Raw genomic sequence first — 8,593 nt, forward strand, 5'->3', positions numbered from 1 at the left:
GGCGGTATTACTATGGTCCTAGCAGCTGTATGGCACTGTGCTGTCAGTATGGCAGTATTACTTTGGTCCTAGCAGCTGTATGGCACTGTGCTGTCAGTATGGCAGTATTACTATGGTCCTAGCAGCTGTATGGCACTGTGCTGTCAGTATGGCAGTATTACTATGGTCCCAGCAGCTGTATGGCATTGTGCTGTCAGTATGGCGGTATTACTATGGTCCTAGCAGCTGTATGGCACTGTGCTGTCAGTATGGCGGTATTACTATGGTCCCAGCAGCTGTATGGCATTGTGCTGTCAGTATGGCGGTATTACTATGGTCCTAGCAGCTGTATGGCACTGTGCTGTCAGTATGGCAGTATTACTATGGTCCTAGCAGCTGTATGGCACTGTGCTGTCAGTATGGCAGTATTACTATGGTCCCAGCAGCTGTATGGCATTGTGCTGTCAGTATGGCGGTATTACTATGGTCCTAGCAGCTGTATGGCATTGTGCTGTCAGTATGGCGGTATTACTATGGTCCTAGCAGCTGTATGGCACTGTGCTGTCAGTATGGCAGTATTACTTTGGTCCTAGCAGCTGTATGGCACTGTGCTGTCAGTATGGCGGTATTACTATGGTCCCAGCAGCTGTATGGCACTGTGCTGTCAGTATGGCGGTATTACTATGGTCCTAGCAGCTGTATGGCACTGTGCTGTCAGTATGGCAGTATTACTTTGGTCCTAGCAGCTGTATGGCACTGTGCTGTCAGTATGGCAGTATTACTATGGTCCCAGCAGCTGTATGGCACTGTGCTGTCAGTATGGCGGTATTACTATGGTCCCAGCAGCTGTATGGCACTGTGCTGTCAGTATGGCGGTATTACTATGGTCCCAGCAGCTGTATGGCACTGTGCTGTCAGTATGGCAGTATTACTTTGGTCCTAGCAGCTGTATGGCACTGTGCTGTCAGTATGGCAGTATTACTATGGTCCTAGCAGCTGTATGGCACTGTGCTGTCAGTATGGCAGTATTACTATGGTCCCAGCAGCTGTATGGCATTGTGCTGTCAGTATGGCGGTATTACTATGGTCCTAGCAGCTGTATGGCACTGTGCTGTCAGTATGGCGGTATTACTTTGGTCCTAGCAGCTGTATGGCACTGTGCTGTCAGTATGGCGGTATTACTATGGTCCTAGCAGCTGTATGGCACTGTGCTGTCAGTATGGCGGTATTACTATGGTCCCAGCAGCTGTATGGCACTGTGCTGTCAGTATGGCGGTATTACTATGGTCCTAGCAGCTGTATGGCACTGTGCTGTCAGTATGGCAGTATTACTTTGGTCCTAGCAGCTGTATGGCACTGTGCTGTCAGTATGGCGGTATTACTATGGTCCCAGCAGCTGTATGGCACTGTGCTGTCAGTATGGCGGTATTACTATGGTCCCAGCAGCTGTATGGCACTGTGCTGTCAGTATGGCGGTATTACTATGGTCCTAGCAGCTGTATGGCACTGTGCTGTCAGTATGGCAGTATTACTTTGGTCCTAGCAGCTGTATGGCACTGTGCTGTCAGTATGGCGGTATTACTATGGTCCCAGCAGCTGTATGGCACTGTGCTGTCAGTATGGCGGTATTACTATGGTCCCAGCAGCTGTATGGCACTGTGCTGTCAGTATGGCGGTATTACTATGGTCCTAGCAGCTGTATGGCACTGTGCTGTCAGTATGGCAGTATTACTTTGGTCCTAGCAGCTGTATGGCACTGTGCTGTCAGTATGGCAGTATTACTATGGTCCTAGCAGCTGTATGGCACTGTGCTGTCAGTATGGCAGTATTACTATGGTCCCAGCAGCTGTATGGCATTGTGCTGTCAGTATGGCGGTATTACTATGGTCCTAGCAGCTGTATGGCACTGTGCTGTCAGTATGGCGGTATTACTATGGTCCCAGCAGCTGTATGGCATTGTGCTGTCAGTATGGCAGTATTACTATGGTCCTAGCAGCTGTATGGCACTGTGCTGTCAGTATGGCAGTATTACTATGGTCCCAGCAGCTGTATGGCATTGTGCTGTCAGTATGGCGGTATTACTATGGTCCCAGCAGCTGTATGGCATTGTGCTGTCAGTATGGCGGTATTACTATGGTCCTAGCAGCTGTATGGCACTGTGCTGTCAGTATGGCAGTATTACTTTGGTCCTAGCAGCTGTATGGCACTGTGCTGTCAGTATGGCAGTATTACTATGGTCCTAGCAGCTGTATGGCACTGTGCTGTCAGTATGGCAGTATTACTATGGTCCCAGCAGCTGTATGGCATTGTGCTGTCAGTATGGCGGTATTACTATGGTCCTAGCAGCTGTATGGCACTGTGCTGTCAGTATGGCAGTATTACTATGGTCCCAGCAGCTGTATGGCATTGTGCTGTCAGTATGGCGGTATTACTATGGTCATAGCAGCTGTATGGCACTGTGCTGTCAGTATGGCAGTATTACTATGGTCCTAGCAGCTGTATGGCACTGTGCTGTCAGTATGGCAGTATTACTATGGTCCCAGCAGCTGTATGGCATTGTGCTGTCAGTATGGCGGTATTACTATGGTCCCAGCAGCTGTATGGCATTGTGCTGTCAGTATGGCGGTATTACTATGGTCCTAGCAGCTGTATGGCACTGTGCTGTCAGTATGGCAGTATTACTATGGTCCTAGCAGCTGTATGGCACTGTGCTGTCAGTATGGCAGTATTACTATGGTCCCAGCAGCTGTATGGCATTGTGCTGTCAGTATGGCGGTATTACTATGGTCCTAGCAGCTGTATGGCACTGTGCTGTCAGTATGGCAGTATTACTTTGGTCCTAGCAGCTGTATGGCACTGTGCTGTCAGTATGGCGGTATTACTATGGTCCTAGCAGCTGTATGGCACTGTGCTGTCAGTATGGCGGTATTACTATGATCCTAGCAGCTGTATGGCACTGTGCTGTCAGTATGGCGGTATTACTATGATCCTAGCAGCTGTATGGCACTGTGCTGTCAGTATGGCAGTATTACTTTGGTCCTAGCAGCTGTATGGCATTGTGCTGTCAGTATGGCGGTATTACTATGGTCCTAGCAGCTGTATGGCACTGTGCTGTCAGTATGGCAGTATTACTTTGGTCCTAGCAGCTGTATGGCACTGTGCTGTCAGTATGGCGGTATTACTTTGGTCCTAGCAGCTGTATGGCACTGTGCTGTCAGTATGGCGGTATTACTATGATCCTAGCAGCTGTATGGCACTGTGCTGTCAGTATGGCAGTATTACTTTGGTCCTAGCAGCTGTATGGCATTGTGCTGTCAGTATGGCGGTATTACTATGGTCCTAGCAGCTGTATGGCACTGTGCTGTCAGTATGGCGGTATTACTATGGTCCCAGCAGCTGTATGGCACTGTGCTGTCAGTATGGCGGTATTACTATGGTCCTAGCAGCTGTATGGCACTGTGCTGTCAGTATGGCAGTATTACTATGGTCCTAGCAGCTGTATGGCACTGTGCTGTCAGTATGGCAGTATTACTATGGTCCCAGCAGCTGTATGGCATTGTGCTGTCAGTATGGCGGTATTACTATGGTCCCAGCAGCTGTATGGCATTGTGCTGTCAGTATTGCGGTATTACTATGGTCCTAGCAGCTGTATGGCACTGTGCTGTCAGTATGGCAGTATTACTATGGTCCTAGCAGCTGTATGGCACTGTGCTGTCAGTATGGCAGTATTACTATGGTCCCAGCAGCTGTATGGCATTGTGCTGTCAGTATGGCGGTATTACTATGGTCCTAGCAGCTGTATGGCACTGTGCTGTCAGTATGGCAGTATTACTTTGGTCCTAGCAGCTGTATGGCACTGTGCTGTCAGTATGGCAGTATTACTATGGTCCTAGCAGCTGTATGGCACTGTGCTGTCAGTATGGCGGTATTACTATGATCCTAGCAGCTGTATGGCACTGTGCTGTCAGTATGGCGGTATTACTATGATCCTAGCAGCTGTATGGCACTGTGCTGTCAGTATGGCAGTATTACTTTGGTCCTAGCAGCTGTATGGCATTGTGCTGTCAGTATGGCGGTATTACTATGGTCCTAGCAGCTGTATGGCACTGTGCTGTCAGTATGGCAGTATTACTTTGGTCCTAGCAGCTGTATGGCACTGTGCTGTCAGTATGGCGGTATTACTTTGGTCCTAGCAGCTGTATGGCACTGTGCTGTCAGTATGGCGGTATTACTATGATCCTAGCAGCTGTATGGCACTGTGCTGTCAGTATTGCAGTATTACTTTGGTCCTAGCAGCTGTATGGCATTGTGCTGTCAGTATGGCGGTATTACTATGGTCCTAGCAGCTGTATGGCACTGTGCTGTCAGTATGGCAGTATTACTATGGTCCCAGCAGCTGTATGGCATTGTGCTGTCAGTATGGCGGTATTACTATGGTCCCAGCAGCTGTATGGCATTGTGCTGTCAGTATGGCGGTATTACTATGGTCCTAGCAGCTGTATGGCACTGTGCTGTCAGTATGGCAGTATTACTATGGTCCTAGCAGCTGTATGGCACTGTGCTGTCAGTATGGCAGTATTACTATGGTCCCAGCAGCTGTATGGCATTGTGCTGTCAGTATGGCGGTATTACTATGGTCCCAGCAGCTGTATGGCATTGTGCTGTCAGTATGGCGGTATTACTATGGTCCTAGCAGCTGTATGGCACTGTGCTGTCAGTATGGCAGTATTACTTTGGTCCTAGCAGCTGTATGGCACTGTGCTGTCAGTATGGCAGTATTACTATGGTCCTAGCAGCTGTATGGCACTGTGCTGTCAGTATGGCAGTATTACTATGGTCCCAGCAGCTGTATGGCATTGTGCTGTCAGTATGGCGGTATTACTATGGTCCTAGCAGCTGTATGGCACTGTGCTGTCAGTATGGCGGTATTACTATGGTCCCAGCAGCTGTATGGCACTGTGCTGTCAGTATGGCGGTATTACTATGGTCATAGCAGCTGTATGGCACTGTGCTGTCAGTATGGCAGTATTACTATGGTCCTAGCAGCTGTATGGCACTGTGCTGTCAGTATGGCAGTATTACTATGGTCCCAGCAGCTGTATGGCATTGTGCTGTCAGTATGGCGGTATTACTATGGTCCCAGCAGCTGTATGGCATTGTGCTGTCAGTATGGCGGTATTACTATGGTCCTAGCAGCTGTATGGCACTGTGCTGTCAGTATGGCAGTATTACTATGGTCCTAGCAGCTGTATGGCACTGTGCTGTCAGTATGGCAGTATTACTATGGTCCCAGCAGCTGTATGGCATTGTGCTGTCAGTATGGCGGTATTACTATGGTCCTAGCAGCTGTATGGCACTGTGCTGTCAGTATGGCAGTATTACTTTGGTCCTAGCAGCTGTATGGCACTGTGCTGTCAGTATGGCGGTATTACTATGGTCCTAGCAGCTGTATGGCACTGTGCTGTCAGTATGGCGGTATTACTATGATCCTAGCAGCTGTATGGCACTGTGCTGTCAGTATGGCGGTATTACTATGATCCTAGCAGCTGTATGGCACTGTGCTGTCAGTATGGCAGTATTACTTTGGTCCTAGCAGCTGTATGGCATTGTGCTGTCAGTATGGCGGTATTACTATGGTCCTAGCAGCTGTATGGCACTGTGCTGTCAGTATGGCAGTATTACTTTGGTCCTAGCAGCTGTATGGCACTGTGCTGTCAGTATGGCGGTATTACTTTGGTCCTAGCAGCTGTATGGCACTGTGCTGTCAGTATGGCGGTATTACTATGATCCTAGCAGCTGTATGGCACTGTGCTGTCAGTATGGCAGTATTACTTTGGTCCTAGCAGCTGTATGGCATTGTGCTGTCAGTATGGCGGTATTACTATGGTCCTAGCAGCTGTATGGCACTGTGCTGTCAGTATGGCGGTATTACTATGGTCCCAGCAGCTGTATGGCACTGTGCTGTCAGTATGGCGGTATTACTATGGTCCTAGCAGCTGTATGGCACTGTGCTGTCAGTATGGCAGTATTACTATGGTCCTAGCAGCTGTATGGCACTGTGCTGTCAGTATGGCAGTATTACTATGGTCCCAGCAGCTGTATGGCATTGTGCTGTCAGTATGGCGGTATTACTATGGTCCCAGCAGCTGTATGGCATTGTGCTGTCAGTATTGCGGTATTACTATGGTCCTAGCAGCTGTATGGCACTGTGCTGTCAGTATGGCAGTATTACTATGGTCCTAGCAGCTGTATGGCACTGTGCTGTCAGTATGGCAGTATTACTATGGTCCCAGCAGCTGTATGGCATTGTGCTGTCAGTATGGCGGTATTACTATGGTCCTAGCAGCTGTATGGCACTGTGCTGTCAGTATGGCAGTATTACTTTGGTCCTAGCAGCTGTATGGCACTGTGCTGTCAGTATGGCAGTATTACTATGGTCCTAGCAGCTGTATGGCACTGTGCTGTCAGTATGGCGGTATTACTATGATCCTAGCAGCTGTATGGCACTGTGCTGTCAGTATGGCGGTATTACTATGATCCTAGCAGCTGTATGGCACTGTGCTGTCAGTATGGCAGTATTACTTTGGTCCTAGCAGCTGTATGGCATTGTGCTGTCAGTATGGCGGTATTACTATGGTCCTAGCAGCTGTATGGCACTGTGCTGTCAGTATGGCAGTATTACTTTGGTCCTAGCAGCTGTATGGCACTGTGCTGTCAGTATGGCGGTATTACTTTGGTCCTAGCAGCTGTATGGCACTGTGCTGTCAGTATGGCGGTATTACTATGATCCTAGCAGCTGTATGGCACTGTGCTGTCAGTATTGCAGTATTACTTTGGTCCTAGCAGCTGTATGGCATTGTGCTGTCAGTATGGCGGTATTACTATGGTCCTAGCAGCTGTATGGCACTGTGCTGTCAGTATGGCAGTATTACTATGGTCCCAGCAGCTGTATGGCATTGTGCTGTCAGTATGGCGGTATTACTATGGTCCCAGCAGCTGTATGGCATTGTGCTGTCAGTATGGCGGTATTACTATGGTCCTAGCAGCTGTATGGCACTGTGCTGTCAGTATGGCAGTATTACTATGGTCCTAGCAGCTGTATGGCACTGTGCTGTCAGTATGGCAGTATTACTATGGTCCCAGCAGCTGTATGGCATTGTGCTGTCAGTATGGCGGTATTACTATGGTCCTAGCAGCTGTATGGCATCGTGCTGTCAGTATGGCAGTATTACTTTGGTCCTAGCAGCTGTATGGCACTGTGCTGTCAGTATGGCAGTATTACTATGGTCCTAGCAGCTGTATGGCACTGTGCTGTCAGTATGGCGGTATTACTATGATCCTAGCAGCTGTATGGCACTGTGCTGTCAGTATGGCGGTATTACTATGATCCTAGCAGCTGTATGGCACTGTGCTGTCAGTATGGCAGTATTACTTTGGTCCTAGCAGCTGTATGGCATTGTGCTGTCAGTATGGCGGTATTACTATGGTCCTAGCAGCTGTATGGCACTGTGCTGTCAGTATGGCAGTATTACTTTGGTCCTAGCAGCTGTATGGCACTGTGCTGTCAGTATGGCGGTATTACTTTGGTCCTAGCAGCTGTATGGCACTGTGCTGTCAGTATGGCGGTATTACTATGATCCTAGCAGCTGTATGGCACTGTGCTGTCAGTATGGCAGTATTACTTTGGTCCTAGCAGCTGTATGGCATTGTGCTGTCAGTATGGCGGTATTACTATGGTCCTAGCAGCTGAATGGCACTGTGCTGTCAGTATGGCAGTATTACTTTGGTCCTAGCAGCTGTATGGCACTGTGCTGTCAGTATGGCGGTATTACTTTGGTCCTAGCAGCTGTATGGCACTGTGCTGTCAGTATGGCGGTATTACTATGATCCTAGCAGCTGTACGGCACTGTGCTGTCAGTATGGCAGTATTACTATGGTCCTAGCAGCTGTATGGCACTGTGCTGTCAGTATGGCGGTATTACTATGGTCCTAGCAGCTGTATGGCATTGTGCTGTCAGTATGGCAGTATTACTATGGTCCTAGCAGCTGTATGGCACTGTGCTGTCAGTATGGCAGTATTACTATGGTCCTAGCAGCTGTATGGCACTGTGCTGTCAGTATGGCAGTATTACTATGGTCCTAGCAGCTGTATGGCACTGTGCTGTCAGTATGGCGGTATTACTATGGTCCTAGCAGCTGTATGGCATTGTGCTGTCAGTATGGCAGTATTACTATGGTCCTAGCAGCTGTATGGCACTGTGCTGTCAGTATGGCAGTATTACTATGGTCCTAGCAGCTGTATGGCACTGTGCTGTCAGTATGGCAGTATTACTTTGGTCCTAGCAGCTGTATGGCACTGTGCTGTCAGTATGGCAGTATTACTTTGGTCCTAGCAGCTGTATGGCACTGTGCTGTCAGTATGGCGGTATTACTATGGTCCTAGCAGCTGTATGGCACTGTGCTGTCAGTATGGCGGTATTACTATGATCCTAGCAGCTGTATGGCACTGTGCTGTCAGTATTACTATGGTCCTAGCAGCTGTATGGCACTGTGCTGTCAGTATGGCAGTATTACTATGGTCCTAGCAGCTGTATGGCACTGTGCTGTCAGTATG

Source organism: Ranitomeya imitator, chromosome 3 (assembly GCF_032444005.1).
Source record: "Ranitomeya imitator isolate aRanImi1 chromosome 3, aRanImi1.pri, whole genome shotgun sequence".
In the NCBI taxonomy this organism is placed as follows: Eukaryota; Metazoa; Chordata; class Amphibia; order Anura; family Dendrobatidae; genus Ranitomeya; species Ranitomeya imitator.